Source organism: Cynocephalus volans, chromosome 6 (genome assembly GCF_027409185.1).
Source record: "Cynocephalus volans isolate mCynVol1 chromosome 6, mCynVol1.pri, whole genome shotgun sequence".
NCBI classification, from domain to species: Eukaryota; Metazoa; Chordata; class Mammalia; order Dermoptera; family Cynocephalidae; genus Cynocephalus; species Cynocephalus volans.
Window position 1 is genome coordinate 149292404 of NC_084465.1, and position 13282 is coordinate 149305685.

Consider the following 13282-nt stretch of genomic DNA (forward strand, 5'->3'; position numbering starts at 1 on the left):
GATAGTGGGTAAGATCACTTCACCTCTCTGAAATTGAAATCTTTAATCTCTATAAATGAGGGAATCGAACTAAACCTCCAAGGTCTTCTTTGACTCTAAAATTCTATGATTTTAGGCGATTTTTTTAAATATAAAAAGTCTTACACATAAACAGTTCAGCTTTTATTCAGGAAACTATCAAAAGAAAGATTTTATTCTAAACTCTCATATTAAATCAGGAATATAAGTGAAACCTCAAAGAATAATAATATTTAAGCCAAGAAATCATTACATTCTATTCCTTCTCAGTTATAATTTCTCAGTAGCCATAAAGAAATCATTTAATCTCTTCCTAGCATCCTTACTTGAGAATGTTCTAACAGCAGAAAAATAAGAATAACTTTCTGACTGACATGTTTAATCTTAACCTACACGATTACTTTTTATTTTTAAATGTTTCACTAGGTGTCAGTCAAGAGCAGAACACTTTACACCCTTTGCATAAGGACACTGTAAACTGTATCATTACACAGAATTCCAGTTGCTGAAGGAAAAAATGTATGCACACATCTGAGAACACCTGTTTATATATGCATTTGGATTAGTGTATATATCCTCCTTTTACAATAGTTTTTCCACCTCAGCATCACTGACATTTTGAGACAGGTAATTCTTTGTTGTGAGGGCTATCCTGTGCACTGTGGGATATTTACCAGCATCCCTGGCCTCTACCCACTAGATGACAGTCACACACACACACACGTACGCCTCTACTGTGACAACCAAAAGGTCTCAAGATGTTGCAAATGCAACTGGGGACAAAACTGTCCCTGGTTGAGAACCACTGCTTTACCATATAAATCCTAGAGTTATATTCAGATGTTCAATTACTTTTGTAATACATCCAGTTTTATGGGTGTTAAAAAATATTGAATTAAAAAAGAGGAATGTGAATAGAAACCATGAATTAGTTTTACTGCTAAAAATAGTATTTCCCTATAAAATAATTTTATTGAGTCTTAATAACAGAATAAGTTTTAAAAGAGGAAATGGTAAAAATAACCCAAAACACGAATACATGTTTGTAAAATCGTTACCTTTTGGTTTTTCTACACATGGTAGTTACGCAAGTACTGTATTCAGTGATGCAAATTAGACTGTTTTCCTAAAAACGTTAGCTTCAAATTTAGACCACCACCAAACAATATCTTTCTATGAAGAAAATCTATCCATGGAGATAGATGTTTATTTCTCTTACAGACTAATTCCATATCTTTGTGAATTAGCTGTAACAATACTTCTCTGACAAAAAATGAATTCTGTTAATATATCAAACAATTCTACATAGTAAATCATTTCTTAAACCTTATCAAGAGAATATTTATTCAAGAAGTATCAGAGTCTTACTTTGCTCCTGATACGTGACTAGAACTTGGGCCAAGAAATGAGAACTTGGTCAAGAAAGAGCCATTTCCTAAATGATGTTTATGTACAAATTCTACTAAATCTTTAAAAAATAACTAATTCCTGTTATTTACATAGCTCAAATTTAAACAGTTTTCCCAACTGAAAAAGAAAATTGAAATGCTTCAGCACAGTCTATAAGGCTAGCATAATCCTGAAACAAAAGCAGAGAAGAATTAAATGAAAGAACTCTATAAACTTATCTCACTTATAAATATGTGAAAATACCCTAAACAAAACATTTGCAATCAAATCCAGCACGACATTAAATAAATCAGGAAAAATCAGAGATGTTAAGAAAGTCTGTCTTTAAGAAATCTCATACTGCAATTCTTCAGATTAACAGATTAACACGATCTTCTCTACAGACACCAAGTATTTGACAACATTCAACACAGATTCAGGATAAAACTCTTAGCAAGTTAGGAATAGGTAATGCTTCTTTAATTTGACTTTAAAATTATTAATATTTAAAATAAACTTCATAGTTAACAAGAAAGATAAGAAGCACTTGCATTAAAGTCAACAATATTACTAGGATGCTAAGTATCATTGCTTCGACTCAACACTGTACTGGAGGTCCTAGCCAGTGTACTAGGATATGAAAAACGAATTAAACTCAAATACCTAGAGGAATAAAAAACCTGTCACTGTCACTGAAATAACCAATATCTAAAAACCCAAGTCCATGAAAACTACTAAGAGAGTTTAATAAATTGGCCAGGTACATGATCATCTAATCAGTTTCCCATACATAAGCAATGACAAATTAGAATATGCAATAGGAAAAAAAAATGACATTCACAATAGGAAAAGAACATTAAGCATTTACAAATAAGCCTTAAAGAAAATGTACAAAACCAAATGAGAATACTTATGAAACTTTTTTCAGGTATCTAAAATTAGGTTAGAAAAGATAAGCCCTTGTTCCTAAATTTAAAAACTTAATTTTATAAACATGTTAATTCCCCAAAAATTAATCTATAAATGCATTAATATTAATCTATAAATGCAATATTCAGTATGCAATATAGTCTAGCACAGAGAAGCATCTAATGAAATTCCTTGAATGAATGAACATATGAACAAATGTGAACAAAAGTATGCAAATACATGCTCAAATAAAAGCAAAATTAAGCACCTGGAACTGGCTAGATGTGATAAGGAGAGAAAACTACGAAAACATCCACATTTCTAGTTTGGGAAAAAGGATGGACAGTTATGTCCCTATTTAAGGTAGAAATTATCTACAAATGATCGAGCTCCACGTACTCAGCTAGGTGCTTACGTTACAAATATGAATAAAAAATGTCTTGTCTTCCAAGACCTCATAAAACAGTAAAGGAAAGTGAAACAAACAGATTATTTAAATGCATAATAGACACAATACTAGGGCCACACATAGGACACTATGGGCGCAAAAAGGAAGAGACCTGGAAACAAGTGACCAAGCCTTAGGCATGAACAGATAAGAGTTAACCAAATACAAGTTGGGAGACAAGAGGCAGCAAGAACAAAAGCTAGGAAAACAGCATGGTACAGTCAGGAAATGATGCTGACTCACAGAGTATGTAAAAGGAGCAGCAAGACAAAGATCCAACGGGAAGCAAGGGAAGGACAAAGAGAGTCTGTGTGCCATGTTAAAAAGCACAGATGTTATCCAGCAGCATTTAAGGAACTACTGAAGACTTTAAGCCAGGAAGCACATTCTGATTTAAACCTTAGAAAATATTATACAGTTCAGAGGCACACAACCAGAGGCAGAGATCAGTTAAGGGTTGGTTCAATAGTACAGACGGAAGATGAAGAAAGCTGCAATAGGACAAGATAACAGGAATAGAGAAGCAGGGCCAGATTCAACAAATAATTAGAAGGTTAAATTAACATGCAGATTGTTTGTTTATGTGAAGTATAGTTTGCTTTTGCTGTGTGTGCTTTTTATTATAGAATGTCAAGATGAAGGTGGTCTTGCATGATGACTTCTACTGTTATTATAATTATTATTAATATAATTAAGGGGCCAAAGAAAGAGGATCAAGTGAAGGAGACAGAAGGAAAGTCAGAAGCAGAAGGTCTACCAGGAAAAGGTGGTATCTGAAAATCAAGGAGGAAGAAAATTTCAAGAGAAGGGGAACTCAACAGTATCAAATTCAAAGACTTCAATATAGGGGCTCTGAAACAATCACTCGATTCAGCAATTAAGAAATTATCTAAAAGACTTCAGCTATCAATCATCAGGATCTGAAATTACCTTCCTGCCATAAATAACTAGAAAAGCGTATAAAATACAAGAAACAAGTAGTTTGAGGCACTGTACAACAAGCAGACCAGGCCTGTGATCCCTGAGAGAAGGGAAACAGACAAGGTGAATCCTACCACTCCCAGGCTTTGTGCCTGCAGGCAGTTTCCAGAAATGGGCCCAGCAAGGGGAAACCCAAAGCCTAGCAGTCTCAGTGAGTGAACAGGACAGAGACAAAGGTTTTCATTTTTCATTTAAAGGAATACTGTGAACAATATAAAAAATGAAAATAATAATACAAATATTGAACATTGAGAGGAGAGAAAAAGGAGAAGGGAATGTTCTGTAATTTTTTTTTAAATCAAGGAATCTTCCAAGTTGAGAATGGTATTCTTTAAAATTGATAAAACCAAGAAACAAGTGAGAGTTATGTCTGAAATCTAGAGACTTAACAGTAATTCTAAGTAGAAGCACAGATATTAGAAGAGGTTTATCAACAATGAAAGGTAAAACTTTAGTATTTCTCACTCTCACTGGTGTTAACTTTTTTGACAGCTGCTCATCTGAACGTTTATGCTGTTAGAAATAGTTTCTAGTAGAAGAAACACTGTTTTCTTAATAAGTTAACTCCACACTAAAAATCACCTTAAAATTCAAAGCATGTGGAAAGTGAAGAGGACTCAATATTTGTCAATACACTGATCTCTGACAAAAAAAAAAAAAAAAAAAAAAAAAAAAAACCCAATAACTGTACATGTTTATTATCAACTCCCCAAACCACTGAAAAACTTCAGGGGAATTACCATTAATTGATCACTAAAAATCTTCTTCAAGAACTCTTGAAAATATAAATTCTTGGTATAAAAAAAACTTAGTATAAAATATCAAACTACTTTTTACATTTATACAAAATATAAACTAACCACAAAAAGGGAGGGTTCAGTAATAATGCACTATTTTGTCTAGAGAACCAAAACTATGGTTTTTTAAATGTATACACTTCATGCTGGTGAAGGAGGGATATAAGAACTCTATTTACTGCTGGGAACTTTAATTAGCAGAACCTTTTTGGAAAACAGTTTGGCAGTATGTTTCAAGAGCTTTTAAAAGTATTTTTAGGAGCCTGAGCAATGGGGGGAAAAAGTCCCAGATACAGAAAAATGCTTTCCTAACCAAGATGTTCATTCCAGTGTTTTTTATCTGAAGCAAACTAAGAAACTACCTAAACATCTAACAACAGAGGCATGGTTAATTAAATTATAACACAATAGATGAGGGAATACTATACAAATATCAAAAATGCTTTGAATAATTTCTTAATAACATGATAAAATTTTTATGAGGTTAAGTAAAAAAGTAGAATATAAAACTATACCGTAAAATTCTAACTAAAAACTTAAAAGCATAAAGAAAAACAAGCTAAAAGACTGTTAGTTTTCTCTGGATAACAGGATTATATATGGTTTTGTTTTCTATGCACTTTATTTCCCAATTTTTAAATTTTTTTATTATGAATATTCATGAGATACAAAGCTGATTGTCACCCCTTGTGCCCATGATGTAAGGGCCAAATTCATACTGGCAGCATACCCATCACCACAACTGCATTTGTACCCCGTGTCCCTCACCCAATTATCCCCAACCTCCCCCCCACCACTCCATTTTGTAGCCCAAGGAATGTTCTCTCCCTCTGCAAGACCAACACACTACCATGGTCTTTCTTTCCTTCCTTCTTTCTCTCTTAGCTCCCACATAGGAGTGAGTACATGCAGTATTTATCCCTCTGTGCTTTGCTTATTTCACTCAACATAAGTTTCTCCAGCCTCATCCAATTTATTATAATGTGAATTATTACCTTTAGAGTTTGAACAAAAATCTAGGGCAAGACAGGCACTTGCCTAGTCCACTGGATTCATAACAGTGACAACAGTATTAACACTATATAAACTAGTGTTTCTTAAGGGGTACTCAATGGACCATCTATATCAGAATCATGTGGGGGTGCTTATTAAAATTCTTGGGTCATATTCCAGTGTCACTGAAGGTGGAAAGGGGTAGTGAGAGGTAGTCAAGAACCTATATTTTTAGGTGCTCTAAATGATTTTCTTGTACACTATTATCTAAAAGACACTAATAAAACTCAATCTTCATGAGTGGACTTAGAGCAAACTGGCCTGCCCTGGTCCAATAAATCTGTATTATAAAAAATATAAATACTTAAAGACAATTCTTAAGTCCATACCACCAGCTGCTTCTTACTCTCCAGATGAGTTAAAGAATTAAAATAAATGAATAATCAACAAGAAGAGAGTACTTCCAATATATGAATTAAGTAAAAATTAGTTTTCTAAAATTTACAAAAACAAGCTTGTTCATGAATTGTCACAAACAAAAATAAGTGGGTTTTTCATACCAAAAAAATAAAAAATAAAAACCACTAAAATGAGAACAAAAAAAAAAAGTTAATTTTATGGGCTATATATGTCATTAATTAACAACTGAATTGGGACTAGTACCTCTGCACACGACCCAATTTTATATTTAAAAAAAGACTTGGCCTGTTCCACTTTATCTATAGATAGACTAAAATAATCCTCCCACTACCCACAGAAAGGAAAAATTGGTTGGGGAACCATAAGAAGGTAACTTTAAACTTAGATTGTACATGAATCCTCACTTTTTCAATATCCAAAATATTGAGATTTGTCCTCTTTTTACTTTTGACATTAGTTCAAGAGCTGTTTCCATAATAAACTTTAGAGAATGACAGAATCCATATTAACTAAGGAGTTACACCTATTGTTTTGTAATCAGCATATGCTACTCAGTATTAATACTTAAGTATCAACCTTCCTATACATGCAGAATTGTATTTATATTACTGAATAACATAAAGCTCTGCAGCTTATAATCATACCTTTGATCTAGATTTGGGGAGAAGAAGGGGACATTTACTGAAGAATCAGGCTCCAAAATTGAATTTAGATTATTTTTTAAATTCTATTTTAATTCATGCAGAAAATAAAATTTATGTGCCTTTGTAATTTGGCTACTTAAACAAATTCCGCTTTACCGTAATTGTTTATTATTATAGCACTGAGTAAATTAACAGAATAATACAGGATAAAAAGAAAAAAATTTGCCAACAAGCCAATATTCAGTTAAAATAGGGCTAAAATTTGTTTCAGTTTCACAACTAAAAATTACATATCAATTTTAACTGGAAAACATAACTTTCCAAAAAATAGTCCTTCCACATAAAGCCAAATTTTAGGAAAAAAAATATACTAACTTTTAATAATTTTGAAATACAAAAACTTACAAATTGTAATGTTCATTATCTTAAAGCATGACCACATTGAGATTTCCAGCTCTGAAGAGTATACTGGTATTTTTTATGCTTTACTTATTTTACCAACATGTAATTACTAATTATGAGGTTGGTGGCAGGTAAAAATGGGACAGTCCCCGTCCTTAAGATTCCAGTAGCTTAGTAAAGAGGAAGACAAGTAAAAAACTACTCCAACGGCATAGCTAGGTACTAAAGAGAGAACTGTGCACAGGATGCTCTGGAAACGCAAAGAAATTGGCACTAAACAGGGAGAAGAGGTGATATGTGTCATTCAGAAAAAGGTTCACAACAGAGGTTTAACTGGATCTTTCAAGGAAAGTAGGAAAAAGCCAAGAGAAGTGATGAAGTACACACAACACCTTACTATTCTCAGCAGACATAATACAAAGAAGTGAAAAACTGCCTTTCTGTAAGGAGACATACCTGGTAACTACATGAATTCAGTATTGTGACATTTTCATAGATATTTGTTTTCTTGGTAAACACATGACTTCCCTTACTGATTTTTTTCAGGTGGTTTCCAGTTATTGCAAGACTGCTCAATTACTACAGGGTTTGATACCTTACACTCATACATGGAAACTTTTTAGCCCCCTACTTTCAGCTTGTTTCTGTCCTCTCCCTCTCCTTTTACCACCACAGCCAATAACCTGAATGACCCCTTCACACCATCATAGGTCTATCACCATTTCTCCCTCCTCCCCTGACACAAACAATAATAAAGCAGGTCTCAAGTAGAAAGGCTGTGAAGCTGACAAATGCTTATTTCTAGAAAGCCATACATAAACATACTGACAAAGTTACTTCTGTGCTGTCAACCCTCAATAATAGCTGCAAATTAACAATGCAATCATACCGTGCACACTGTCTGTACCTAGGGCGTGGATATACACCACAGTGAAAAGCCCTGGTTGACAGAGACCAACACATGGGAGCATACTGTCAGGAAGTTTATCACAGGTAAAATATTTACCAAAAAGAAACAGAAGATAAATTTCCCCATAAGATCAAATTCACACCTCTCCAATCTCATTTTCTGTTATGCCTTCACATATCCTTTCCTTAGCCTTACTACTCATTCTTATGACATTGTACTATAATCCCAAATTTACTTGTCTCCCTCTCCCTACAGAACTTGATTATCTTTAAAGCAAAAACATTTGTCTTTTTTATCTCTTCATCTTCAGAGCCTAGTACAGCACTTGCATAAATAAGCACTCAATATGTTCCTGAATAGAAATTACATTTATATAACTAAAGAAGCTATCATGAAATCCATACTTCCTTACTCTTGTTTTTACAGTCTCCTTGGGAAATCTTACCTAATTCTATTGCTTCAATAAAACCAAAATCTCTCCCTTGAAAATCCACCTCTCCCCCTGGACACAAACTTTGCAATACCTACTAGCATGGAGAGCCCACACATACCCTAAACTCATTTCATCCTCTGCCTCGACCTTTTTCCATAATATACTCCCTCACCCCATTCACCAGCTCAAGTAACAGTATCATAAACAACTCGATCGGAAATTTCAAAGTCATCTTGTGTCTCTTCTCTTTACCCCCAAAGAAGTTCCACTAACTCTCCATCCTAATATACCTTGAACGCCTTCTTCTCCTATCCCAAGATATTAACTACCTTAGTTCTAGGTCTTTATCTCTTTTGTTGAATGACTACAATTGTGTATGGGGGTCTACTGCCCCCATTTCTTTGTCTTGTCCAATTGATCCTCCATGGTACCACTAGTTATTCTGTAAAAATATAAGTCTGATCTTGTTACTCACCTACTTAAAAATATCAATGAATATTTCATTAACTGTAGAATAAGTCCAAATATTATAACAGAGAATTTAAGGCTCTTAAACACTCCAGTCCCAAGCAATCTTTCCTGCCTCATTCAGTGCCATTCTCCCTCTATTATTCACTCCAAAACCCCCATGCTATTCACAATGCTACCATTGATGTCATACTATTTTTCTTCCATATCTTCAAATTTTTACTTTATCCCTCTATCTGGGATATCCTGTCCCCAACCAGCAAAGCCTCCCCCCCCCACACAAAAACGAGCTGCCTCCAACTCTTTGAGTTGCTCCCCTACTCTCCAAAGGCAGAATTCATAGGCTTCCTATACATCTAGACCAGCACTGTCTAACACAAATATAACATGAGCCAGGGATGTAATTTTAAATTTTCTAGTAGCCAGAGTAAAAGCTAAAAAGAGGTGAAATTAATTCTAATAATATATCTAACCCAATATATCCTAAATATTATCATTTCACAGGACAAAGATACTTCGAAAAGTTCATGGAAAAATAGAAGTGAAAGATAATACGAATATTTCCACAAACTTTCTCAAGTACCATTGCATAATCAACACAAAGATTATTGAGATATTTTATTTTTTGGACTGTCTTCAAAATCCAGTGTGTATTTCATCTCAATTCAGATCTTAAATTTTCATCAGAAATATTCGATCTGTATTTAGAGTTCATCAAATTTACAGTTGAAAAAGTACATTCACATACCCAGATTATTCGAAGCATTCTTAAAAGCTTCCCAATAAATAAATCAAGTAGAGTTTAAATTTTAACTTATGCTAAGTAAAATTAAATAAAATTTAAAATCAGTTCTTCAGCCTCACTAGGTCCATTGAAGTGCTCAATAAACTACACATGGCTAGGGCTGCACTGAACAGCACCAATCTGCAGCGTTTTGTATCCACCTATACGACTACCCCCATCACACTACATTACAATTAGTTGTTATTTTTCTGTCTCTCCCCCTGTCAGCCCCTTAAGAGTTAAGAGCAAGACCATGTCTTAATCATCATGTATTCACAAAGTCTAGAAATAAACGAATAAACCAAAGATCCATCTTTGAGCCCTCACTCAGACTCTGATGATTCTTATTTTCTCAGCAACTGCTTTTCCAGTCCATAGAATATTCCAAGAAATAAGAAAGTAAAGAGATAGCTGCTAGAAACTAATATTTATTGATAAAACCTCATTATTCATTTGTGCTAAAGTTATTCATCCAGATAGGTTTACCCTTCTTGATCAGTAAAGCACACAAAATTCTTCAATAGGACATTATGCTGAGATAGCAAGACGATTTTTTACTATTTTATGCTGATGAAGGAACATGCAATGACCTGGTACACTGCCATTCACTGCTACAAATCTCCCTTGCTAGGGAACTGAATGGTAACTCTATCATCAGCATTCAGAGAATGACTAAAGAATACTTAGTTGCTGATATTTCTAAAGATTAAAAAGTTAATGGTACAATTACAAATGAAAAAAATGCATCTGTGTTTACTTGTTGAAAGCATATACTACATGCACAAGTCTTAGCTTAGAAGTTGAGGTTTCTGGTGTCAGCAAAAAAATAAATTATGAATTTCAAAAAGATACAAAATTAATTCACAGTTTTATGGTAGACATTTAAATGGCTCACATACATACCATCCTTTCTCTCATTTTCTGATAACTGAGTATTTTTTTTGGTTTTATTAGAAGGTTCTGAAAAAAATTTTCAAAATAAAACTACCTAAGGAAAAGAATATATAAATTGTCACTTCAAGCAAACACAATTAAATAAATGGGTTTCCAACTTATCACATGTACAAATTCACTAAAAAGTGTGCATGAGAACACCATAACACAGCTGCTTGGATAATCTATTATTGTATTAATTCCAAACTGAGTGTGTAGGTACAAGTTTTAAAGCATTACCTCCTTAAAGCTCTGTTGAAAACCTTATGTCTATCACAAAGAAAATAAGCAGATAATTTGCCATCATTTTAATGGTCATCTTACACCAAAGCAAGAAATACTTATGTCCTGAATTCCTTAAACAAAAGATATTCAAAATAAGTATTTAGATACATAAAGTATGAATCTATAAATATATATATATACTCACACATACACCACATACATATTTACCATATATGCATGAAAAAGAACAGAAAACCATATGTAGGCTTCTGTAACTTATTTCTGAGTCATATAATTATAGCTGGGAGGTTTTTTTGGTCTGTTTATCTATTAATTTATTCTACAAGCAGCACATTATTTTGAAATGAGATTAAAAAGAAAACATTTGTAAAGATAAAGGACCATTAGTTTTAAACCCATGTACCAATTCTGAAGTGATCTTTAGGAAGTTCTATAGCTAGGCTATAAAGGCACAGAACACTTATGATACCCTTGAAGGTCAATTTACCCAGAAAATCAAGAGCAGGCAGGGAAGAAGGGTTCATTCAAGGTCATAGATGTTTTGCCTTCATTCTAAGCCAGAAATGTGGTGACTGAGTTTAGCATTACAATCCTCATAACAAGCCACAATGAGATCAAAGTTCCCAATGGCAAGTTTTCCAAACTGCTAATGGATAAAACAGGGTAGGACAGGATAGGAGAGGGAAGGGTGGGATGGCTGAGGTGGAATAGAATAGTTCTATAATGACAGTGGTTGAGTCTACCACCTCTTTGACAGAGCAGTTCATCACAACATTCCATAAACTGAGGCCTGTCTAGGCACTAACCATTCCCAGCTCTTTTCATTTTTTTAAAACTGTGGTAAAATACACATAGCATAAACATGGTTAAAATGGTAAAATTTAAGTAGCATTAAGTACATTCATGTTGTGTAACCATTACCACCATTCAACTCCAGAACTTTTTTCATCTTGCAAAACTGAAATTCCATACCCACTAAACAATTGCTCCCATCCCCCTCCCCCCAGCACCCAGTAACTACCATTCTACTTTCTGTTTCTATAAATCTAACTACTTTAGGCACCTCCTATAAGCGGAATCATACTATATTTGTCCTTTTGTGATTGGCTTATTTCACTCAGCATATAATGTCCTCAAGATTTATCCACCTAGTATGAATCGAAATTTCCTTTCCTTTTAAGGCAGAATAATATTTCATTGTATGTTTATACCACAATGTATTAATCTATTCATCCATCAATGGACACTTGGGTTGCTTCCACCTTTTGGCTATAGTGAATAATGCTGCTCTATGAACGTGAGTGTACGAATATCTGAGTCCCTGGTTTCGATTCTTTTGGGTATACACCCAGAGCCCCTCTCTTTTGAAACTCCTTGACTCTACCTTTAACTCTAATGGTTTTCATTACAAAATAACACTTATAACTTTCATGTTTCCACTTCCCAACATCTTATATGCACTTTAGACAATTAATCCAAAAGAGGAGCAAAAAACCCAACTAGCAGCTAAGTTTAAAAGCAATGTGATTTAGTTCATAGTGCAGGAAACAAAAATCCTTTTAATAAATACACTCCAGCTCTACAAAACGTTAGTGCTCGTCAAGACTGCAGTTTGTTTTCCAAGGTCTTCAGTCTCCTTTTAGGGCAGTTCCAACCTCTCTTCTGCATCAAAACTAGCTCTCGGTTCAGGATTTTCAAAAAAGTTTCTCAAATATGAAAGACATGATCTCTATAAGTCAACTTAACTCCTGATCCTCATCTAAAGACTCACTACCCTGCTTCAAGGCTCATTTGAGAGACACGTCAGCTCCCTTTGGCTCCAAATCAGTTATTTATACGCTTATTTCTTTTCATCTGGTATTTGAACATTCAATGGAGAAATAAGACAAACAAGATGAGAAAACTGATGGCAGAGATCTAAATTTAGTTAAGATTCACTAACTTCTTGCTTAACGTTTCCTTTTGGGATACTTGTTCTTTAGAGTGAGACATACTGAAAGTCGCATAAAGACGCCTGATTTCCTTTTAATAGAATAGAAGAAAGTGCTGCCCATAGGAAGGAACAAGTCTGGTTATCACAGTTTTCTGTCTTCATATTCTATTTTAGTGAATATACTAACATACAAACTATATACATATCAATAATAATATATCAGAGCACGTAACTATAGTAAGAGGATCCATACCATTTTTTCTAATTATATGTAGTTACTAGAGGAAGACTGACATTTATCAATTCCCATTTTAAGTCTTTAAATCTGCGACTGAAAAGTTAAAAATATCATACTCCTTCCCACTTGATTGCATAAAGAACAGCTGACTAGTAAGTTACTGTAACTGATGAATAAACAGATTATTTTTCTCCACAACTCATCTTAATTACATTAAAAAACTACCAATGAAAAAATTACTGTAACTGAAAATGAAATAAATGGTTTTTGTATAAAAACAAGAAGTTCTAATCCCTATATATAGGTTACATTACTTGTGTGCTTAGCTATACCATC

The 13282-nt window shown here is 33.8% G+C and overlaps 1 protein-coding gene across 3 annotated transcripts in view; it reads right to left on the reverse strand.

Annotated features, from left to right (window-relative positions):
• ARHGAP12 (Rho GTPase activating protein 12) overlaps positions 1-13282 on the reverse strand; it is a 118576-nt gene that overhangs the window by 50305 nt on the left and 54989 nt on the right. The gene's annotated exons all lie outside the window — the stretch shown is intronic.